The sequence below is a fragment of the Rhinatrema bivittatum genome, chromosome 5 (assembly GCF_901001135.1).
Source record: "Rhinatrema bivittatum chromosome 5, aRhiBiv1.1, whole genome shotgun sequence".
Lineage (NCBI taxonomy): Eukaryota > Metazoa > Chordata > Amphibia > Gymnophiona > Rhinatrematidae > Rhinatrema > Rhinatrema bivittatum.
In genome coordinates this window covers 17,924,692-17,949,681 of record NC_042619.1, presented here as the reverse complement: position 1 = coordinate 17,949,681, position 24,990 = coordinate 17,924,692, and the positions used below count along the sequence as shown (strand labels likewise).

Here is a 24,990-nt window from a genome sequence, read left to right as displayed (position 1 = left end):
GGATAAGATGGGCTTTGGGGTACTTATTTGTCATCATTTTCTATATTTTTAAGTTAGGTTAGGGTTTTTCTATTAAAATTTGGTTATAATTGAAATTAAGCAATGAAATTTCTTAGTTCTAATACTCATAACATTCAGATTACCAATGATAACTCATTGCCTGCTGCTGCTAGTCATACGTTACCAATGCTACTGATTGAACAGTTTAGTAGGGTTTTATAAAGACTCCTACATGTAGGGACCTATGCACTAAAGTTTAACGTGCACACTTAGCTTGCACCTGGAATAACACTTATGCACTTTGAGCCCAACTTTCAAACCTATTTATGGTACAGCATTTGCATGCATAGATGGATTAATGCTAGTATTTTATAAATTGTGCGAGCGGAACTGCACAGTTTATAAAATACTGCGTATTTCTGCTCTGAAGCTACGCACCTATGTTTCAGTACCTGTGTATATTTCCAATGCAAGAAAACACATACCATACTTTCTTTATCCATTTATGAACAGATGAGTAAAAAAATACAACATGTATGCGTAATAACCCTGATTTATATGCGGACGCAGGTCCATATTCAAAAGCATTTGCCAGCTGTGGCTAATCATTTTTATATGGCTATGTTTACTGTTTTATTGTTCTATTTTATTCAGCTTTTTGATTTTGCTTGATAATATATGTTCTGTGTCTTGCAATCCACCTTGAACAGTGTCTGGCAATTAGGCGGAATAGAAATAAAATAAATACATTTAACTCACAAGTTAACCATCTAAATGGCAAATGTGGTATATTCAGCCACTTATCTGGCTAAAATTAGCCAGATAAAAAAAGGCCCTTTCGGGGGCGTTCCAGGGAAAGGCTGAGATATCTGGCTGACCTAGCAGAATATTGTGTATATCCGGCTAGGTTAGCCGGATAACTCTAGACCTGCTTCTGAAAAGATATCCGGCTAAGTAGCATTGTGCTGACCTAACAAAAAACAGGCTGAGAGGGCTAATCCCTCTCTTCCCCCACTCCCCCCAAAGCATGATAGCAAGGCCCTGACAGGCCATACTCACCTCCTCAAAGCTTTTTTAAAGATTTCAGAACTGGCCGGCATTATAGGACGCCCGGGTCCCTCCTCCCCATTATCAGTTAAAGTGGAGATCTTCCCCCCACCCCAAAGCAGAAGCCTTGTGCCTGCACCCACCAACCCCCTTACCCTCCCTATCCCCCCCCTCCCCCCGATACCTTTTTTAAATGAGCTGGGAGCGAGGGACACTCTGCCCCGCTCTGACAGAGGCAGCGCTGGAGGCACCAGGAGCGGGGTACAGTATCCCTCTCTCCCAGCTCATTTTAAAAAAGTATCGGGGGGGGGGGGGGGCGGGGGGGATGGGGAGGGTCAGGGGCTGGTGGTGCAGGCACAAGGCTTCTGCTTTGTGGGGGCGGGGGGAGGGGAAGAGAAGGCAGGAAGGCAGCCCGATCTCCATTTTACCTGATAATCAAGACCGGGGACTCGGGGGGGGGGGGGGGCCGTATAATGCCGATCACTTCAGAAATCTGTAAAAGGGTTTGATTGGCGGGATTTAGGAGAGTCAGGGCCTAGCTATCACGCTTTGGGGGAGGGTGAAAGGGAGGGGATAGGCCTTCTCAGCCAGCATTTTGTTAGGTCATGACAGCACTATTTAACCAGATATTTTTTCAAGATATCCTGTTAAGTAGCACATTATCTGGTCAGATAACTAAAAACCTACTTGGCTATGTTCAAACATAGCTGCTTAGGTTTTTTGTTATCCAGCTATAGGTAGCCAGATAATTTTAGGCTGGTATATTCAGCAGGACCTTTATCCCACTGAATAATTGTGACAAGTTACCCAGCTGACTTTAGCCGGGTAAGTTGGCCACTAACTGGTTTACTCTAAATGCATATACTGTTTTGAATACACTTCCTTGCGTGCATACCTAACATCACCAGTTTGCCGATGCCTCCACCAGTCCTTCTCCAGTACACCTAGACCCTCTAGCACAGTGGTTCTCAACCTTTCTAATGCCGTGACCCCGCAATACAGTTCCTCATGTTGCGGTGACCCCTCGCCCCGCCCTCGCCCCGTGAGGGTGGGGTGAGGGCGGGGCTTTGGTCATATGGGGGCGGGGTTATGGATGGGGTTGGATTTTAGTGCACACTTATCATTTAATTATGACATTTATAATGTGAATGTAACTCAACTCACCATAGGTTCTCACATGCATGGCACACTGACCCATGATCGTCACCGGGCTATATGTAAAAGTACAGTTTGTATCCACAGGAACCCCCCTGACCCACAATAATGGATGTAAAGCAGAATTATGACATTCCCCATACAACTCACCCTACAAAAAAGATATTCTGGTTCTAGTGACATCTCAGTAACAGCAACTCAAACTCCTTCTATTTCCAGGCTCAATAGCCCTACTTATGAAAAGACAGCAGTTTACCACCAATGCATGTCCTCTGAGAAAACACAACAAATAAGACCGATACAAACGCTTACATGCTAGCAAAATATCTCATCTCGGTAACAGACACAGAACCGACCTAACATACTCCCAGGATCTGTAGTAATGCACATAAACTAATCCGCACACAGTTACACCTGTATTATGGAATACACTCAAACAGGAGCAACCCTATCTATGAAAAGGCAACACTACAAATATTAAATCAGGTCCTAAAAACCAATACACCTCTTATTAGGAAAACAGAACTAGCAAGCAGCTATATATCCCCACACAGAAATAATTGTAAAACTATACTAATAAGCAGAATAAATGTTTCAAAACAGCTATGAACATCCAACAATTAAAAACTCATAAAAACTATTAAACATTCTCCAAACACCAATAAAATATTTCAAAAAAGCAGACATCACACAATTAAAATGGCAGTCAAGAAAAATAAACTTAAAAAGCCACCTTTACTTACCCCCTCCAGCAGCTCTCCTACTCCCCTTCCCTGCAGGCCGTGGCACTCACCAGAAGCAGCAGTAGAAGCTAAGCTCTATACTCATGGTCCTCTTCCTTAGTGCCCATGTCTCTCACACACACACACCATACCAGTCATGCCCCCATGACCAGTTTCTGTCTCTCACACACCAATCATCTCCCAAACAGTCTTTGGCACACACACACCAGTCACCTTCCTGAACAGTTTCTCTCATGCCATACACACACAGGCTTCCCACTCCCGTGTTCTACTTACATATACGGGCTTCTCACTCTCATAATCACTTTCTCACACACACACACACACCAGTCACCTTCCTGAACAGTTTCTCTCATGCCATACACACACACACACACACAGGCTTCCCACTCCCGTGTTCTACTTACATATATGGGCTTCTCACTCTCATAATCACTTTCTCTGTCTCTCTCTCTCTCACACACACACACACACACACACACACTCACTCACTCACTCACCAGTCTCTCACTCCCATGCTTGTTCTCTCCACGTGCACAGGCTTCTCATTCCCTGAATCACATTCTCTCATATTCACACACACACACCAGTCTTTTTCTCTCACACGCACCATCACCTTACCAAGCAGTCTCTCTCTCTCATGCATGCACACTCACCCAGGTTTCTCACTCCCATGCTTTCTTTCACCCCCACAACACCAGGCTTCTTACGCCCATGCTTTCTCACATACCCAGACTTCTCACTTCCATGCTTTTTCTCTCTCTCACACACACACATCAGTCACCTCCCTGACTAATGTCTCACACTCTCACATACACATCAGTCATCTCCCTGAGCAATCACTTTCATTGTCTCTCACATACACACATCAGCTCTCTGACCAGTCAATCACACAGGCTGGCTGGCTGCTTCTCTCTCTCACTTCCTTCCCCCCCCCCCCCCCCGAGCACAAATGGGAGCTGCAGCAGCCTCCGCTGGCCAAGAAAGAAGAATCCCATCGGCCGCGGGAGGCTCATGCTGCTGTCTTCTTTCTCCATTACCGGCTGTTTCTATTGCTCGAGGACCGATGCTGCAGCCGCTGCTGCTACTTTTTCGCGCGGCTCTCTCTCCTTCCCGCGCACCGCGATTCACTTCCTGTTCCGGGTCACGGGAGGGGGGGGGCAGGCGCAGGAAGAAGAAAAGGCCCAGCCACGGGTGCACAGCTTCTTCTAGCGCCGCTGCCGTTCCCGCTGGGCTTGAACGTGCTGACAGCCCGGCGGCAACGGCAGCGGGAGAGACCGGGAGCGCGCGACACAAGGCGACCCCTGTGTTTTGGGCGTTCGACCCCCACCGGGGTCGCGACCCATAGGTTGAGAACCGCTGCTCTAGCACTTCACCCTGAACCTCTACCAGTTCACCCAGACCTCCCACCTAAAAACTGCAGGCAATAGACTTAGTCCAATTTCACTAGCACAAGCCAATTAGCAGGTGTAACAGTGAACAAATAAATCTGGTAATGTATATGCAAATATATCTTATAAAATAGCAACTCCAGTACATACTTCTGAACCCTCACCCCAGAATATTCCTTTTCTTCCCCAGTAAAATGTATGCGCAAAATGGAAAATACAGGTGTACTCTTGACATTTACAAAATAGCATATATGTATGTGCATGGAGAAATTATGTCTTACCTGCTCATTTCCTTTCCTTTCCTTCTGCTACACCAGTCAAGAGCAGTGGAGGCAGAGTTCTTGTATGTATTTATTTTTAAATGACATCACATGTATGTATGTCATGTATGGAACATTCATAGTCAGTATACTACGGTCAAAGAATAAAACATGAAACGCTAAACTCAGGCTATAAAAAATACAGAGAACAATTTAAAAAAATAACTTTGACTGCCAAAGGCAACACTAAAACAATAGACAATTAAATATTTTAAAGGCACTCTTATTTCAAAAATGTGCTTTCAATGGACAGGTTAGTGCCCTACCTTTGAAATTTAAACAAATGAAGTAGCACCACCTTCCTCTATCTATTACTTTTTTTTTAATATCTCCTCACATGGGTGGGGTTCTGGACTGGTGTAGCAGATATAAAGGAAAGGAAATTAACAGGTAAAACAATTTCTTCATCCTTTTCCTTCTGCTCCACCAGTCCCCAATCTATGGGAAGTACCAAAGCCCACCTATAACGGGTGGGTGGATGACAATCCTGCTTTCAAGACTGTAGCACCAAAAATGGTATCCTGCCTAGCGAGAACATCCAGCCTATCATGATGAGCAAATGGATCTAACTTTGTCCATGTGGCAGCCTTACAAATGTCAACTGGGCTTGCTGTACCTCTCTCAGCCCAAGAGGCCAATTGAGGTCGAATGGGCCTTAATAATCCCTGGTGCTTGTTTACCTCAGCCATACTCTTACATATGATAATGAAGTAGATCACTTTTTAGAGTTTACCATTGTGCTAATTACAGAAGCAGAGTAGCCCTTTTTAACTAACTTTGCCCTCAAGAGCCAAGCCATAAGCAAGAAAGGAGCTGGGTCTTCCATCTCTATTGGTCCCTGATGGAGTAACTACTAACAATCTCCTTAGATCTGCATGCCACAGTTTTTGAGGCAATCTGGAGTCACTAATACTACGAACGCTTCTTCCTGCTCTATTTTCTTTATTACCCATGCTATTAGAGGCCAAGGAGGAAACACATACAGTAGCCTTTCTGCTCTCCATTTTTGCAGAATCGCATCTATCGGTTTACTGATGAACTGTCTTCGTCACCTCTAGAATCTCTTCACCTTTGCGTTCTTCCTGGTTGTCATCAGATATAAGGCCCCCATCTCTGTACTATTTGAAGATAAGCCTACTGACTCAACTCCCAATCCCCAGGGTCTATAAGATTTTGGCTCAGATAATCTGCCTGCAGGTTCACTTGATCCGCTATATGCAAAGCAGAAATCTGTAACAGATGACTTTTGGTCCATTTGAATATCAAATCTGTTTCCTCAGATATTCCCTGACTCATCATTCTGCCTTGCTTGCTTATGTAGGCCATTGCTGAAGAATTGTAGCTCAACACTCTCACTGATCTTCCCCCTCGTAGCATCTGAAAATGTAAGAGCACGAACTTGATGACCCTGGTTTCCAACCAATTTATGGACCATGAGTTCTCAAGTTGAGATCAGTGGCCCTTAATATATTGGTTTAAGCAATGATCCCACTCAACCTGATAGATTGGCATCTGTGATTAGAAGGAGCCAATCTGGACTCTCTAGCAGCTTCCTCTTCTGCAGGTTTGGCAGAAACATCCATTATTTTAAAGATTCCCTAATCTTGCTGGTGAGGGGAAGACGAAACTCATACCACTGACTCTGGGGTTTCCTCATTGTCAGTAATAAAACTTGAAGAGTTCTCATGTGCACTCTTGCCCATAGAACTAGATTCAACATCGAAGCCATGGTGCCTAAAAGCTGGAGATAAGTCTATGCGCTTGCAGCTGGATCTTCTATGAAATGCTCCACCTGCAACTGAATCTTTGAAATTCTTCTTTGTGGTAAAAGCCCATACCTTCTAAAAAGTACTGAACAGGGTTCCCAGATGCTCTAATGATTGGGATGGTTGTAAATCGCTCTTTGCAAAGTTGATTATCCAGCCCAAATGCTGGAGTAGCAACACTACTAGATTTGTTGATGTCATCACTTCTGAAAAAGTCTTGGACCTTATTAACTAGTCATCTAAGTATGGGTGCACCATTATTCCTTGCCTTTGCAAATAAGCTATGACTACTACCATTACCCTTGTAATCTCAAATCTACAGAAGCCATTACAATTTGATATTGAACTTAGGGTTGCCAAATTTCTACTATGAAAATTCTGAACACTTGGACCTGCCGAGTAAAAGTTTTGCCGATGGTATACTTCTGCTTCTACACGTCTATTATTCCCCTCCTCGCCCTCCATTTCTTCTCCCCAATGCCTCCTTGACTCTAGGACCAAGCCCAGCAGAACTGCCGCACACACATTTCTCTCTAATACTCCCTTACCCCCCACCCATTAAAGCCCAGCAGTATGGCACTCCCCACCCCAGTATCCCCAAACCAAGCCCAAGAACTTCAACACTCAACAGTTAGGAGGCGTAACCCCATCAAGAAACCCACAGTATTCATTTACCTTTTTTAGTGTAGTACTAGTGTCCATTCCTGATCTCTACAATGTGATCAAGTAGCACTGGTGGCAGCAGCAGCAGCAGCAGCTGGAGGTCAGCATGAATAGAACAGGATTAAGCAAGACAAGGAGACAAGCTGGGTTACAGGCAGGCAGCAGTGGATCAGGAGCCTCCAGCTCCTGTGCTCTAGTTGGGGGCTGGGGCCCGGGGAGAGAGTGGAGACAGTCATGGTGATATGGCCAGGCAGTAGGACCAGCAGAGTGGGGAAGGTGAGAAGGGAACCAGGGGCAGTCAGTGGCAGGTACAGCTAATTTTTGTGTTGAGCTTAGGCAGGACTGGACTGAGATATTTTGGTGTCCAGGGTAGGCTAGTAATTTGGCGCCCCCCTCCAAAACACTCCAAACTTGCTGACAAAAATTAAACTGGAAACTGCAACAAGCCTAACTGCATTAAGCAGTGCAAGAATGGAAAAACAGAAATATCCTCATTCCTCATAAAACATCAAGCAATAAAATCAGGAGATATAAACAATTATTCATAATATTAAAATCATACTAATAAAAAGAATGTCAAAACAGCTCTCCTGGGTGCGCGATTCAGGAGGGTGGCCTATGCATAAGAACATAAGAACATAAGAACATAAGAAATTGCCATGCTGGGACAGACCAAGGGTCCATCAAGCCCAGCATCCTGTTTCCAACAGAGGCCAAAATCCAGGCCACAAGAACCTGGCAATTACCCAAACACTAAGAAGAACCCATGCTACTGATGCAATTAATAGCAGTGGCTATTCCCTAAGTATAATTGATTAATAGCCATTAATGGACTTCTCCTCCAAGAACTTATCCAAACCTTTTTTGAACCCAGCTACACTAACTGCACTAACTACCTTCTCTGGCAACAAATTCCAGAGCTTTATTGTGCGTTGAGTGAAAAAGAATTTTCTCCGATTAGTCTTAAATGTGTTACTTGCTAACTTCATGGAATGCCCCCTAGTCCTTCTATTATTCGAAAGTGTAAATAACCGAGTCACATCTACTTGTTCAAGACCTCTCATGATCTTAAAGACCTCTATCATATCCCCCCTCAGCTGTCTCTTCTCCAAGCTGAACAGCCCTAACCTCTTCAGCCTTTCCTCATAGGGGAGCTGTTCCATCCCCTTTATCATTTTGGTTGCCCTTCTCTGTACCTTCTCCATCGCAACTATATCTTTTTTGAGATGCGGCGACCAGAATTGTACACAGTATTCAAGGTGCGGTCTCACCATGGAGCGATACAGAGGCATTATGACATTTTCCGTTCTATTAACCATTCCCTTCCTAATAATTCCTAACATTCTATTTGCTTTTTTGACTGCTGCAGCATACTGAGCCGACGATTTTAAAGTATTATCCACTTTGATGCCTAGATCTTTTTCCTGGGTGGTAGCTCCTAACATGGAACCTAACATCGTGTAACTACAGCAAGGGTTATTTTTCCCTATGTGCATCACCTTGCACTTGTCCACATTAAATTTCATCTGCCATTTGGATGCCCAATCTTCCAGTCTTGCAAGGTCCTCCTGTAATGTATCACAGTCTGCCTGTGATTTAACTACTCTGAATAATTTTGTATCATCCGCAAATTTGATAACCTCACTCGTCGTATTCCTTTCCAGATCATTTATATATATATTGAAAAGCACTGGTCCCAATACAGATCCCTGAGGTACTCCACTGTTTACCCTTTTCCACTGAGAATATTGACCATTTAATCCTACTCTCTGTTTCCTGTCTTTTAACCAGTTTGTAATCCACGAAAGGACATCGCCTCCTATCCCATGACTTTTTAGTTTTCGTAGAAGCCTCTCATGAGGGACTTTGTCAAACGCCTTCTGAAAATCCAAATACACTACATCTACCGGTTCACCTTTATCCACATGTTTATTAACCCCTTCAAAAAAATGAAGATTTGTTAGGCAAGACTTCCCTTGGGTAAATCCATGTTGACTGTGTCCCATTAAATCATGTCTTTCTATATGCTCTACAATTTTGATCTTGAGAATAGTTTCCACTATTTTTCCCGGCACTGAAGTCAGGCTCACTGGTCTATAATTACCCGGATCGCCCCTGGAGCCTTTTTTAAATATTGGGGGTTACATTGGCCACCCTCCAGTCTTCAGGTACAATGGATGATTTTAATGATAGGTTACAAATTTTAACTAATAGATCAGAAATTTCATTTTTTAGTTCCTTCAGAACCCTAGGATGCATACCATCCGGTCCAGGTGATTTGCTACTCTTTAGTTTGTCAATCTGGCCTACTACATCTTCCAGGTTCACAGTGATTTCGTTCAGTTCGTCTGAGTCATCACCCCTGAAAACCATCTCCGGAACTGGTATCTCCCCAACATCCTCATTAGTAAACACGGAGGCAAAGAATTCATTTAGTCTTTCTGCAATGGCCTTATCTTCCCTAAGAGCCCCTTTAACCCCTCTGTCATCTAATGGTCCAACCGACTCCCTCACAGGTTTCTTGCTTTGGATATATTTAAAAAAGTTTTTATTATGAGTTTTTGCCTCTATGGCCAACTTCATTTCAAATTCTCTCTTCGCCTGTCTTATCAATGTTTTACACTTACCTTGACAGTGCTTATGTTTTATCCTATTTTCTTCAGATGGATCCTTCTTCCAATTTTTGAAGGATGTTTTTTTGGCTAATATAGCCTCTTTCACCTCACCTTTTAACCATGACGGTAATAGTTTTGCCTTCTTTCCACCTTTCTTAATGCGCGGAATACATATGGACTGCGCCTCTAGGATTGTATTTTTAAACAATGTCCAAGCCTGTTGAACACTTTTAACCTTTGCAGCTGCACCTTTCAGTTTTTTTCTAACTATTTTCCTCATTTTATCAAAGTTTCCCTTTTTAAAATTTAGTGTTAGAGCTGCAGATTTACTTATTGTCCCCCTTCCAGTTATTAGTTTAAATTTGATCATGTTATGATCACTGTTGCCAAGTGGCCCCACCAACGTTACTTCTTTCACCAAATCTTGCGTTCCACTAAGAATTAAATCTAAAATAGCTCCCTCTCTTGTAGGTTCCTGAACCAATTGCTCCATGAAGCAGTCATTTATTACATCCAGGAACTTTATGTCTCTAGCAAGTCCTGATGTTACATTTACCCAGTCAATATTGGGGTAATTGAAATCTAAACAAACAAACTGGGAGTCAGTAGATAACCACAGAAATAATCTAGTAACAAAAATTGTGGTAACAAAAATTGTGGAAATCGCAATATTGTAAATATTAGCCTAAGAAGGTGTCAGCAAGCCTGACGTTATATGTCTTTATAGCAGACACTAACCGGTCTACTCAATCATCCACCTTCATCGGTTTTTAATGCTTGAATACTACAAAAATTATTTTTATAGAACTTTTTTCTTTTTAATTAAAATTGTCCTCCATGGAATTCAAAGTATATCAGACTCTTATCGGGCAATAAGAATGAGCTGTCCGATAAGAGTCTGATATACTTTGAATTCCATGGAGGACAATTTTAATTAAAAAGAAAAAAGTTCTATAAAAATAATTTTTGTAGTATTCAAGCATTAAAAACCGATGAAGGGAGGTCACGTGATGTGGTGAGCCGGGGAAGACGGAAAACCCTTGAGCTCCGAGTGCCAAGCTCTCTCAGCGCGATTTCAAACTGCAATTACGGCTCCAAACTTCATCCTACTGGAGAAACTGTGAGTTCTTATGTCCATCGCCAAATATATGAATAAAACGCCACCCCCGATGGCATCCAGAACGACTAAAAAAGACAAAGAAAAATCGCGGGGCTCCGAAGCCAAAATGGCCGCCGCGGGCGAAACCGCCGGGGATCCCGTTTCAGCAGGGCTCACGCTGCCTGCTATTGAGCAAGTTATAAAAGCTGCTCTGGATGAAAAACTAGCAGGGCTGAAGGCACAGATAGAAGAGGTGCACGTGGCAATAGCTGAGCTCTCCCCTCGTATTGACCATGCTGAAGGCAGAATTTCTGTATTGGAGGATGATGCCCGCAGTGCTGAGACTAAAGTTGAAAAGCAGGGGAAATTGTTAACCCAGCTCCTCGACAAGGTCGACGATTTAGAAAATAGGGAAAGGAGAACTAATCTTCGTTTTATGGGGTTTCCTGAAGAACTGGAGGACGCAGCTATGGGAGAGTTATTAGAGCAATGGCTCCCTGAGGTTTTAGATTTAAAGCAGTTCAAGGGATCCCTTAAAGTGGAACGAGCGCACCGCTTGGGAGTAAAAAAAACAAACCTCACTAGGCCACGGCTAGTCATAGCAAAGTTTCTTAGCTTCACTCATAAGAACGAAATTTGGAAAGCTTACCGGCGCAAACCAACCATTTCTTATGGGAAGCATAATATCAGGATTTTCCAGGACTACTCTGCAAGGGTGTCTGAATTACGTAAGGGATTTTCACCTATCTGTTCCCAGCTTTTCCAGCAAAAAATTAAGTTTGCCCTTCAGTATCCAGCGAAACTCCGGATTTGGCACAAGGATCAACAACTCCTTTTCCAAACACCTGAATCAGCGGCGGACTTTTTGAAATCAGTCCCGACCACTTCAGCGTCAGTGGAGCAGGGCTGAGATTACAACTCTGTGGACGTCGCCGCTTCTCTTCGTTCTCTATGTTTCCTGTGACACCATCTTGGTGGATTTGGGGGAGGCTTCACCCCATTCCGCCTTGTTCAGTTCAGAAGGGATCAGACCATCCTCTGCGTTCACGCCTTTCTGCTTTTACCAGTTCTCCAACCATCTAGAGATCTCTAATTAATTGCCACAACAATTTCAATCATATGTCTCCATGAACACTGGCTTTACTCGGTGTATTCCTTCTTGGGGTCCTGCTGGCCATGATATAGAGCTGCAGCGCTCGTACACAAATCAAATGACCTCTATGCCTCCAGGATTGAGGCTTTCTGTTATCTGGACTCAACAGGGGGGGGAACAGTATGGGGGGGAGGGGAGGGATATGTTAGTTAGCACTAGTTCCATTTCTGTACTCAATTATTTCTCAAATCTGCACTCTTATCACCATCTGCAATTAGTTGCTATGCAACAACACCACAGACAAACAGTACAGGCCCGGTTGGGAATCCAGTTCTCTTTGAATGGAGGGGGGGCCAGGCTGGGAGCCCCCACCTCTGCCTCCACTTGGTCATTTTCACAACTGTCTCAGCAATTGCTTAGCCTGTTACATGCCTAACCTGATATCCTGGAACGTCAACGGGTTGGGCTCGCCAGTCAAACGTCGTAAAGTGCTCGATCACCTCAAGCGCCTTCATACAGACATTGCCGGATTGCAAGAAACACACCTCACTACAGAGGAAAGCCAAAAACTGCAAAGAGATTGGGTTGGCTCCTGTGTCTTTTCAGCAGCAGTCAACAGAAAGGCGGGGGTCGCAATACTAATCAACAAAACGGTGAACTTCCACACGGTTAAAAGCATCGCGGACCCGGAAGGCCGATTCATTTTGCTGATTGGCCATTGGAACAACTTATTAGTCACGCTCTGTAACGTCTATGCTCCCAACGAGTACTCACACTCATTTTTCACATCCATCAGTAACTTAATTCACATTCATGCACAGGGGCAAATATTCCTCTTAGGAGACTTCAATTGTGTGCACGATATCTCCATTGATAAGAGCCCGCTGCAACTGAGACATTCCACCAAGACTAAGAAAGGCATCGCATTCCTCTGTCACCAACTGCAACTTCTGGATGTGTGGCGTGTGCTCCATCCAGGCGAATTAGACTATACTCATGTGTCACGTTCCCATTTGTCTTTGTCTCGGATCGATTATATTCTCATCTCGCAGGCTCTCTTCTTCCAGATACAGAAGGCGTCCATTGAAACACAAGTGATTTCGGATCATGCTCCAATATCTCTTTGCTTATCTCCTCTTCATGCTCAGCAAGGTGACCGCATATGGAGATTCCCCAGTTATCTTAAAGATGATCATAAATTTAAGGACTACCTACAGCTTAAATGGAAAGACTATATGGAAAACAACCAACAACATGCTTCAGACCCCCAGCTTCTCTGGGAGGCAGGGAAGGCGGTCCTAAGAGGAGACATCATAGCCTATGTCCACCGGCGAAATAAACAACTTAATAAGAACATTTTGCATCATGAACAACAGCTTGCTAGAAGTAAGCGTGAACTTAACATGTCTCCCTCACACCAACACAGAAAAGAATACTATAGCATACTAGGGAGCCTGAATGCACTCCTACATATGAGAGCGCAAGCCTTTATTCAGAAAGGAGAACAGAACCTATTCCGATTTGGAAACAAATCTGGCAAATTAATGGCGAACTTGGTCCGGGCTACCAGACGAAAAACCTTTATAAATAGCATGTATTCCACCACTGGGACCATCACCACAAATCCACGGGACATCTGCGAATCATTCCGTACCTTTTATGAACACCTCTATACCCCAGACCATGGGAAGGGGGAAGCAGAGGAAAAGGACTTTTTTCAAACTTTGACGCTGCCACGGCTCAATGCCCCTCAACAGGACTTTCTCAACAGACCGATCCAACCTTATGAGGTCTCTCAAGCCATATCGTCCACTCATGCAGGGAAGTCGCCCGGACCAGACGGGCTGTCATACGACTTCTATAAAATACTTCAACCCCATGTGGCTGTCCCCCTTACCAGTTTTTATACAGCTGGTCTGGCTGTGGGGCACTTTCCTTCCTCCTTTAACACAGCTCACATCACGGTCTTACCGAAGCCTGGCAAGGACCCTCTACAACCCTCGTCTTACCGCCCAATATCTCTACTCAACTGCGACTTAAAGCTCCTAGCGAAGGTACTCACAGAACGCTTGAACGTTCTACTGCCCTTCTTAATCTCACACCACCAGGTAGGGTTTGTAAAGGGACGGTCCCCGCATGCCAACATCTTAAAGCTTGTGTCTGCCATGGAACTCTGCCAATATCAACAAATCCCTGCACTTGCCATCGGATTTGACTCTGAAAAGGCGTTCGACAGGGTAGCCTGGTCATATCTTTTTTCCACCCTCCAACGTTTTGGAATTTGCGGGGAGTTTTTGCAATACCTCCAACTTTTGTACCACCGTCCCCTCTCCCGGATTCTTGCCAATGGATATCTGTCCAACGATGTTCACCTAGGGCGTGGAGTCCGACAGGGATGCCCTTTATCCCCACTACTTTATATCCTGGCTATCGACCCCTTGCTACGCAAATTAGACCAAACGTCGACTATTCACGGGTTTGGGGGGCCGCGTCACGACTTCAAGATAGCGGCCTTCGCCGATGACGTATTGGTTTTTATTACCCAACCCACACAATCTTTGCCTGAAGTACTACGGTTGCAGTATCAGTACGGTCAATTCGCAGGTCTAAAAATAAACCTGGATAAGTCCGAGGTCATTGACGTTACGGGTTCGGTACATAACAATTGGACTGGCGACTTCCCTTTGCGCTGGGTCTCTAAGGAACTCAAGTACTTGGGAATTCGCATTCCCACTCACATCAATCTGCTATATCAAGTGAACATACAACCACTATTAAATCAAACCACCATCAAGCTACATCAGTGGGCGTCCTTGCCTCTCTCACTCTCTGGCCGAATTCAACTGGTCAAAATGATATTGCTCCCCAAGTGGCTTTATCTTCTGCAAATGGCCCCTTTGTGGCTCACCAAAAAGGACTACAAAACTTTTTCAAAGGCACTGCGAATTTTCCTTTGGAGGGGCAAAAAAGCGCGTTTGCCCATGGCGGTTCTGACTGCTCCAGTGGAGGCGGGAGGCATGGGTTGCCCAGACCTCCTAACCTACAACTTAGCGTGTACTCTTCGCTATGTAAATGATTGGCTATTCTCAACGTCCAGGTTTGTCCCTTATACCCACCTCCTGGAGTGGTATGGAGTTACGTCTTTGAACCCATTACTGCATTTGCCAACTACAATGCTCCCACACCACCTCAAAAACTACATACTACTACGCTCTTGTCGGAAAGCCTGGATTATGCTTTGCACCAAGCATCATCTGTCCACACGCATGACCCCTTTAATACAGATAGTGGGCAACCCGCTTTTTGAACCTGGATTTTGTAGGGGTACCTTTCACAAATGGCAAAGCGCGGGGCTCACCTACGTCTACCAACTTTTCGAGGCGACTACGGGTCACTTCCTCACGTTTCCAGAACTGCAGGCGGTTTATAAGTTCCCAAACTCAGATCACTTTGCTTATCAGCAAGTAAGACATTTTATTCGTAGTTTAAACTTCTCAACGCAGGTCTTACAAACTGTCCAGCGGATACAGGACCAACTACAACCGGGACCAGCAAAAAAACTGTCCATCTCCAAAATTACGAAGTCCTTACTAGCATCAGCATCCTTACCATCCCTAGATAAGCTCTATCATAAGTGGGCGCAGTGGGCTAAATGTACAATTACACTAGAAGACTTTAAACGCAGTGTCGTAACTACGCCTGAAATATCTGTCAATGTACTACTTCGGGAAACTCATTACAAATTTATGTGGCAATTTTACATTCCACCTAACCGAGCCTACCACATGCGGCTTGTTCCCACCAACAAATGTCCCAAATGCACGATTGAAGATGGAGATTATTACCATTGTTTCTGGGACTGCCGGGAAATCCTATCTTTCTGGGCACAGCTTTCTCGTTTCTGCTCGCAATTGCTACATATAACTTTACCCCTGGATCCTTCTCTTTGGCTTTTTGGAACGCTGCCAAATACGGCCGGCTCCTTGAGTGCTCACAACCAGCTATTCTTAAAAAAGGCGGGCCTGTTGGGAAAAAAATCTATACTGCAGACGTGGACCACCCATCTTGCGCCGACCAAGGACATGTGGTTCAAACAGCTGGTGCATCTCTGTGCGATTGAATTGGCAGTAGCAAGAACCTCATCTGCAAAGAATTCGGCTCTAATAGCGCTTACTTGGTCCCCGTTAACGGATTACCTGTCACCTACAATCCAGGCCACTCATACCATACTGTAATAATAACAGCAGACATGTTTAACTTTATTATTCACTTTGCCAATTCTAACATTATCGTCTATATGCTATGATTTTGATTTAGATCTTGATGTTGATATAGCAGACATTCATGTGCATATTGTTATCTGCAACTAACTAACTGAAATGGAACTAGGAAAGGGGGGGGAGGGGGGAGGGGAATAACTAAGTGAATACATAACTAAGTAAAGAGCAGCAAAGGCTACAAGGCCTACAAGGAGGGACTTGTTTGATATGATTTATTCTGTTTTATGATGGTAACCCTACCATAGCTGTTTACTATAACGGGACAGTATTGATGATCTCATCCTATGTCTGTATCTTGTTGTGTTGTCATCCGTTATCCTGGATCTTGTACCATCGGAATTGTACATTGTTTACCTTCCGTGTTCTCACTGTTATTGTATTTTTATTTCACGAAAACCCAATAAAACATGGTTTCAAAAAAAAACAAAAAACCGATGAAGGTGGATGATTGAGTAGACCGGTTAGTGTCTGCTATAAAGACATATAACGTCAGGCTTGCTGACACCTTCTTAGGCTAATATTTACAATATTGTGATTTCCACAATTTTTGTTACTAGGTAATTGAAATCTCCCATTATTATTGCACTGCCAAATTGGTTTGCTTCCCTGATTTCTCTTAGCATTTCATCATCTGTCTGACCATTTTGTCCAGGTGGACGGTAGTATACTCCTATCACTATACTCTTACCCAACACACATGGGATTTCTACCCATATAGATTCTACTGAGCATTTACTCTCTTGTATGATCTTTATCCTGTTGGACTCTATACCCTCCCGGACATAAAGTGCCACACCCCCACCAAGTTGATCCTCCCTATCATTGCGATATAATTTGTACCCTGATATAGCACTGTCCCATTGGTTATCCTCCTTCCACCAAGTCTCTGTGATGCCAATTATGTCAATCTCATCATTTGCTGCTAAACACTCTAACTCTCCCATCTTACTTCTTAGACTTCTGGCATTGGCATACAGACATTTCAAAGTGTGGTTTTTACTTGTTTTAACAACCTGCTTTTCAGTTGTTTGGGATAATTCGGTAATCATTAGCTTTGGTGATTTTTTACATATAGGCATATGAACTATGTTTGCTTTTGATGGAACCTCTCTGTTGGGATGCCCTAACCCTCCTGTTTCATTAGTATCCTTCAAGGATACATTTCTCCAAACCATGCACTGCTGAGTGACTGTCGGCTTTCCCCCTTGTTCTAGTTTAAAAGCTGCTCTATCTCCTTTTTGAAAGTTAGTGCCAGCAGCTTGGTTCCACTCTGGTTAAGGTGGAGCCTGTCCTTTCGGAAAAGTCTCCCCTTTCCCCAAAAGTTTCCCCAGTTCCTTACAAAGCTGAATCCCTCTTCCCTGCACCATCGTCTCATCCACGCATTGAAACTCTGGAGCTCTGCCTGCCTTTGGGGACCTGCACGTGGAACAGGAAGCATTTCAGAGAATGCCACCCTGGAGGTTCTGGATTTCAGCTTCCTACCTAAAATCCTAAATTTGGCTTCCAGAACCTCTCTCCCACATTTTCCTATGTCGTTGGTGCCCACATGTACCACGACAGCCGGCTCCTCCCCAGCACTGTCTATAATCCTATCTAGGTGATGCGTGAGGTCTGCCACCTTCGCACCAGGCAGGCAAGTTGCAAATTAGGGCCCGCGGTAAAGGGAGGCGCTGGGAACACTAGCGCGTCCCTAGCGCCTCCTTTTTGACAGGAGCGGCGGCTGTCGGCGGTTTGACAGCCGACGCTCAATTTTGCCGGTGTCAGTTCTCAAACCCGCTGATAGCCATGGGTTCGGGGGACGGACACCGGCATAATTGAGCGTCCGTCTTCCGCCAGAACCATGGTTCTGGCCGAAGTGCACAACAGATCATAAAAAGCGTCAGCACTATAAGCAATAACCGCTTCTAAGTGCCCCGCCTGGCGTGCCTCCTCAGGTGACAGAGATTCATTGGCCAAAAGCTGTTGCGCCCAGCGGAGACCTGCCCTTAAGGAAAAATTACTGCAAATCACAGCACGAATTCCCAACGCCGAGACTTCGAAGATCCTCTTTAGCTGGACCTCCAGTTTCCTGTCCTGCAAATCTTTAAGCGCGATACCCCCGGTTACCAGGATGGTGGTCTTCTTCATCACCGCCGCTACTGCCGAATCTATCTTTGGCATGCGCAACATCTCCAGGGTGTCCTCCGGCAGCGGATATAGCTTATCCATCGCCTTCGCCACCTTCAGCCCTAAGTCAGGAGTATCCCACTCCTTAAAAAGCAAATCCGACGCCGAGAAATGCAAAGGAAAGGCTGAAGGAGGACCCCGAAGTCTCAAAACGACCGGGTCCATCACGCCGAGCCGCGACGCCACCTGCGGGAGCTGGATCCCCAACTCCCCCAGTATTTACGGGATAAGAGGACCCAGCTCCTCCTTACGGAACAATCTGATCACCTTCGGATCATCTCCCTCTGTCCCCTGGGAAACCCAGGAACTCGAAGCCCCCTGGTCCCCGTCCCCATCAGCCCCCCTTGGGGGCTGGGACGGGAGGTCCTGATCCTCTACCGGCTCCTCTGGCACATTGGAGTCCGATGCAGAATCCGGCTCCCCTCTGGAAGCCTGGGCCCGGAGGGGCCGAGCCCTGAGTGGACCCTCTGACACTGGGACGGATCTAGACCGCTTCCCGGCTCTAGAGCCTGAGTCCGGAGTGGAGGCATCCTGGGACCTCTTCCTGGCCAGCCTATGGGTCTTGAAGGCCTTGTGCATCAGGAGCACAAACTGGGAACCAAAAGAAGAATCCGAGGACTCCCCATCATCATCACCCTCCGAACTGATGTCGTCCCTGGGGATAAGTGGCTTTGCAAGTCTGTCCCTTCCGGGGACCCTGCGCTGGGGTGATAAACGCGGTGGGGAATCGTCCTCCCCCACAACCGCTGGCCCCGTGAGAGCCTCGGCGCCCTGAGGTGACAAAATGGCCGCCGTTCCCGCCAAAAAGGCAGGGACTAGAACCAAGATGGCACCCGCTCCCGGGAGCCCCAGAGACGACCTGCCAAAATTCACCGCTGTGTCGGCAGAGGACCTAGCGCGCCTCTGTCTGCCTCCCCGGGTCCCCCTCGCAGCCGCCGAAGCTCCCTCACCGCCGGAAATGCAGGCGGAACAGAGGCTGTCATGAGACAGCCGCGCCGACGCGGACCCGCAGGCCCGACAGGCAGCCCGCCTCGGCATGCTCTGCCGCGGCACGGAGGGAAGGAGCACAGTAAATGAAAAAACAACTGGCCCTCCCCGCCGCCGCCGATACCGCGGACAGACCCCCCCCCCCCCTAGAAGAACGGGAGAGACAAAACACAGAACAGGCAGGCACAACTAAAACTTTGGTTGTTTTTTTTTTTTTAAAAACACCTTACCAATCACCTCGGGTCCGGAGCCAGCTGGGGGGAGTGAACCGGGCACCCCGGTGTCACCCCCAGACTCGATGGTGCGCCGGAATATGGGGCTCCCCCACTCGTCGGCGGCCTCAACCAGAAGGGATGGTCCCCTCAGGACCTCACAACCCTCTGGGAGGCTAAGTCCGGGACCAGCAGGCAAGCCTCTGCGGTCCTTATCCCTAGCCGAGCTTAACTCCTGCAACTTTTTTTTTTTTGTAAAACTATCACCTAAAAATACAGGATTCAGCACAGACTGTAGGTTTTGCACCCTCTCCACCTGCTAGGAGACAGAAGAATACTGCCACACTGTAGGTGGCACCAGCCCAGATATAGGCGGAGTTTTGGTTTGTAAACTTCTGTCTCCATCTGCTAGGGGGGGGGGGCAAAACCCAGGAGTCTGTACTGATCCAGGTACGTACAGGGAACATTCAATTGTACTTTGTTGCCTCACAACTACGAGCGATAGTAGACAGAGCCAGACAATACTCATTTAAACAATGGGCCCAGGCAGAACAAGCCATGGTGGGGTTAATGCCACTGGAGGCAATGATGTGGCAACTTCGTCATACTTGGAAACCAATCGCATGCACCCCATGGCCTCTTTAAACGACATTAAAAATCTGGGAAACCTAGAGAACCAGATTAGTGGGGGATTTCTCATATTTTTACCACTCTTCCTTATTTCATAATAAACTATTCCTGGCTGGATTCCAATCGGCCATCTTTGGCTCATGGCTACGGGCAGGAATAAGCAATTTAAGGACATCTCCACCAGGGGGGTAGCATTTTCTCCTTTCGATCAGTTAAGCCACAAATACGGGTTAGATGGCAAATGTTACCTCGCCTATGCACAGATCAAGCATTTCATAGAAACACAAAAAAGGGCACAAAAAATGAGGTACTCTAGGTCTTTATTCGAGGATCTATGCCAAGGTGCAGACAGAATTTGTAAAGTGACTTCAAAAATTTATAGTATACTTAATCATTCTGATCAACCACTGCTACCACATGTTGCGAAATGGGAAAAAGATCTGGGAGACCCACTACCACCGAAAGAGTGGGAACATATTTATAATGGTGGCTAAATGCTCTATATTGGTGAGGCTACAAGAAAACTGTTACAAAATGTTATACTGGTGGCATCTAGTTCCGGAGAAATTGCATAGCATCTATCCCCAAGTATCACCGTTGTGTTGGAGAGGCTGTGGATCCTTGGGTACATACATCCATGTGTGGTGGACTTGCCCAAGGGTCAAACAATTTTGGACAGAGCTGGTGAAATGGGTAAATGATACTTTAAATACGCAGATGGGGTTAGACGCCAGAATTATTCTGCTAGGTGGCTCCATTGCAGAGTTGGATGGGGATCAGCAAAACATTTGTAGGCAAGTGTGGGTAGCAGCTCACATGTTGATTGCCAGACATTGGAAATCACAAGCTATGCTGACTCTGGCAGAGATGCTGGCCAAGCTACATACCCATCAGAGGCAGGCATATCTAACCGAAGTTAGGTATAATACACTTGGGTCTTACTATCGGATTTGGAATTGGTTCCACGCAACATAAGCCTAGGAGATCACTAACAAGGGAGGGGTGGGAGAGACTTATTCACATGTATAAACCAAATCCCTCTAGCTTGACATATGGAAACTAGTAATAAGGGACGACTGAAATAACCAAATGTTTATGGATATGTTGAGAGCATGGGTGGACCAGGATTCCTGTCTTCTGGCAAGCTGGGATCTTTCAAGTCCCCTTATACCTTTGCCATCTTTACTAACCGGTCCCCAAACAGTAGCTGTCATCTAAACGGTAGCTTGTTTAAGATATCCAAAAGCAACCAAAGAAGCCTAAAAAACCAGCCATCCCTCATGTAAACTAGCCTCAGCCTCTGTTTCCCAGGAAGGTCTGAAATTCCAGGCAGAACAGGCCTGTCAGCAGCATGCCATGGAAAGACATCCTCTTCCAGAGGACGTCCAGCCAGCATCCCACTTCTCTGGAGCAGCTCTCATACCAGCACTAACATTTCGAGGAAACCTCCTGCAAGGAAGGACTCTCCGCTCATACCTCCGGACCAAACCTAAAACAGTTTCTGGGGCCAGAGACAAGTTCCCACAGCTGTGCCCAAGATGAATAATCAATGCCCTTCTAAAAATGGGAAGCCAGACTCTTCCCCGCTGGAAAGGTGGATACCGCCCAGCGAAACAGAACCTGCAGGCCAGATAGAGGAGGTCTCTCACTCTCCCGTACCTGCCATTCAAACCACTGGCGGGACGTACAACTTGGCTGACCCCCATCTTGAAGCGCTATCTCCTGGCGAAACATCCCGCCCGGCCTGTTTCATCCTAATGGGGATTTCGGAAAGAATAAAGGGGTAATTATTCTTTCAGGCTAAAAACATCACCGTCTGTGGCTGGAAGGTAGAGAGGGGTGGGCTACTGCATTGAAAAAAAAGGCAGGTCCAACACAGCTCTCAATCAGGAGCGTGGCTTAACTCACAACGGAAGGCACGAACAGTTACCTGCCGCCGTGGCACATGGCTGCCATGCAGTTCGTGAAAGTCGGCGGGAAGAAAGATAAACTAGACCTGCCTGACAGAGCAGCTTCCCTGCCTGTCTGCCGGTGCGATTCCTCGGGACATTAGAATCTAGCGACTCTGAGATGGCCACTGTTCTTGCTGGGCTTCTGCCCCCGTGGTGGGAAATAGTGGTGAGACAGACCCCACTACTGCATGCACTCCAGAGGATCCTGGGAAACTTCATTCCACTGAATATCACTGTGCACCAGCAAGAAAGTCCCCTGCCCGGAGCTGCTTCCTGAACGCTTCATCCAGCAGCAGCTGAAAAACTCTCACTCAAGCCTGTCCCTTGCACTATCCCCTGCTGACATGCATGTTCCCTCGAGTCACCTCAACTCTCTCAGGCATGGTCCTTGCTTAACATCCCTCACACACCAAAACCCAACCTTCAGCCTCTGTGGTCCTCAACTGCTGAGCATGTGTGTGCCTGTGTGTGTTTGTATGTGTGTGTGCGTGTGCGTATGTGAGGAAATAAGGGGAAAACAAACGTAGAAGATTCAAAGGAGCCAGAAATTCCTAGAAGCCTCTTGTTCCTACCTGCTCCTCTGAGGGAGGGAGCACAGGTTTATCACTGCAGGAGCCAGCATTTCTTTCAGCAAAATTGTATATCTTTGCAGGCTAAAAACAGCCAAGGACTACGTTCAACTGAGGGAGAGAGAATCCATGTTACCTCAAAAGCTGCCCACCAGAACCTTCTGTTCATCCGGCTTAACCAGGCCCTAGCTTCCAACATGGGAAGCATGTCCACCGTCTGCTGGAGAGAGAGAATACTGGCAGACTGGTGTCAGTGGACTGCTATATGACAGTGACATCAGTGAGTCAGTGGATCTCCATCTCCTGGTTAGTGTGCATAACCGACTTCTGTGGACTGGCCTGCCTGAATGCAGAGGAAGTGGTTATTCTGTGGTTGGTCTGGCCTAGTTCTTGGAGGTGGTTTAATCATTCTTGGGGGGGGGGGGGGGTCATGGGAGATTTCTCCAGACGGGGTTCTTCATTGTTACATTGGAGGACTGGGAAATTGCATAGGAGTGTTCTCCAGAGTAGGCTTTTTCGTTGTGAAATTGGGGGCTATAGGGTGGGAGAGATCCTCTGTATTAACTAGCCCTTGCACTTTGAGCCAGTTAACATGGAGGATTTTATAAGAAAATTATTACTTACCTGCTAATTTTCGTTCCTGTAGTACCATGGATCAGTCCAGACCGTGGGTTATGTCCCCATTCCAGCAGATGGAGTCAGCCCAAAGCTTCGAGGGGGCGTCACCATAAGTACTACTACCCCCTCTGCAGGAGTTCAGTATCGAGAATATCAAAGCCCGAGGAAACAGAAAACCCCTGAATTGGATCAAGTTTAAACAAGACGGCAACAATGAGCCGCTGAAAATGTAACTAGAGGAACTGTACCGTCCCACCAACGGATGGGAGGCCACCTCGCGTGTTGACCCCTAAGAAAACAAGCACAAGACAGTGAACACAGGGAACACGTGAAAGGAAAAACAGTAGAAAAGCCACTACCATATAACAGCTGAGACGAATCAGCCATCAAAGACGGCCGAGCAGGATAAAGACCCAAGTGCGGTGGGCGTCTGGACTGATCCATGGTACTACAGGAACGAAAATTAGCAGGTAAGTAATAATTTTCTTTTCCCTGTACGTACCTGGATCAGTCCAGACCGTGGGATGTACCCAGGCTTCCCTAGACCGGGTGGGGTCCTGCGAGGCCTGCTCGTAGAACCTGTTCGCCAAAATGTCCATGGACGGACGAGGCGAGGTGTAGGCGATAGTGTCTTGAGAATGTGTGCAACGATTTCCAGGTGGCCGCTCTACAAATTTCTTGCGAAGAGACCGAGCGGGTCTCCGCCCAGGAGGCTGCCTGCGACCGGATGGAATGCGCTACAATGCCAGGCGGCGGGGACCGCCCCACCCCAATGTAGGAAGCGGCAATACCGGCCTTCAGCCATCTGGCGATGGTCGTCTTCGAGGCCTGAGAACCCTTCCGGGGCCCGGACCAAAGGACGAAAAGATGATCCAAAGTTCGGAAATCATTCGTAGCCTCCAGGTAGATGCGCAGAGTGCGCTTGACATCAAGTAGACGGAGAGACCTCGGTTCAGACGAAGGGAAAGATGGCAGTTCCACCGTCTGATTCACATGGAACGCAGAAACCACCTTCGGAAGGAAGGAGGGCACAGTACGAAGAGACACTCCCGAATCGGAGAATCGGAGATAGGGCTCTCTACACGACAGAGCCTGGAGCTCCGAAATCCGCCGAGCCGAGCAGATGGCCACCAGGAACACAGTCTTGAGAGTGATATCCTTGATCGTCGCATTCCGCAGCGGTTCAAATGGAGGTCCCGACATGGAACGTAGTACCAGATTGAGACTCCAGGAGGGACAAGGGTCCCGCAATGGAGGTCGCAAATGTTTGACCCCCTTGAGAAAACGGACGATGTCTGGATGTTGTAACAGAGAACCTCCGTCACGCAGAAGGGAGCCAAGGGCGGCCACTTGGACCCGGAGGGAGTTGTAAGCGAGCCCCTTGTCCACTCCCGCTTGTAGGAACTGGAGGATCTGAGGAACCGACGCCTCCGTGGGTCTTGTGTTCAGGCCGGTACACCACTGCTCGAACACCTTCCAGACCCGGACATAGGCCACTGACGTGGAAGCCTTCCGAGAACGCAGCAGCGTTGACACTACCGCCTCCGGATAGCCCCGTCGCCGGAGGCGGCGCCTCTCAAAAGCCAGGCCGCAAGACAGAAGAGTTCTGCCTGGTCGAAAAATACCGGTCCCTGGTGGAGGAGGCGGGGAAGATGTCCCAGCCGGATGGGTCCGTCGATTACCA

The 24,990-nt window shown here is 46.7% G+C and overlaps 1 protein-coding gene across 3 annotated transcripts in view; it reads right to left on the bottom strand.

Annotated features, from left to right (window-relative positions):
• Positions 1 to 24,990, bottom strand: part of SLCO2B1 (solute carrier organic anion transporter family member 2B1) — a 360,204-nt gene that overhangs the window by 163,094 nt on the left and 172,120 nt on the right. The window lies entirely within an intron of this gene.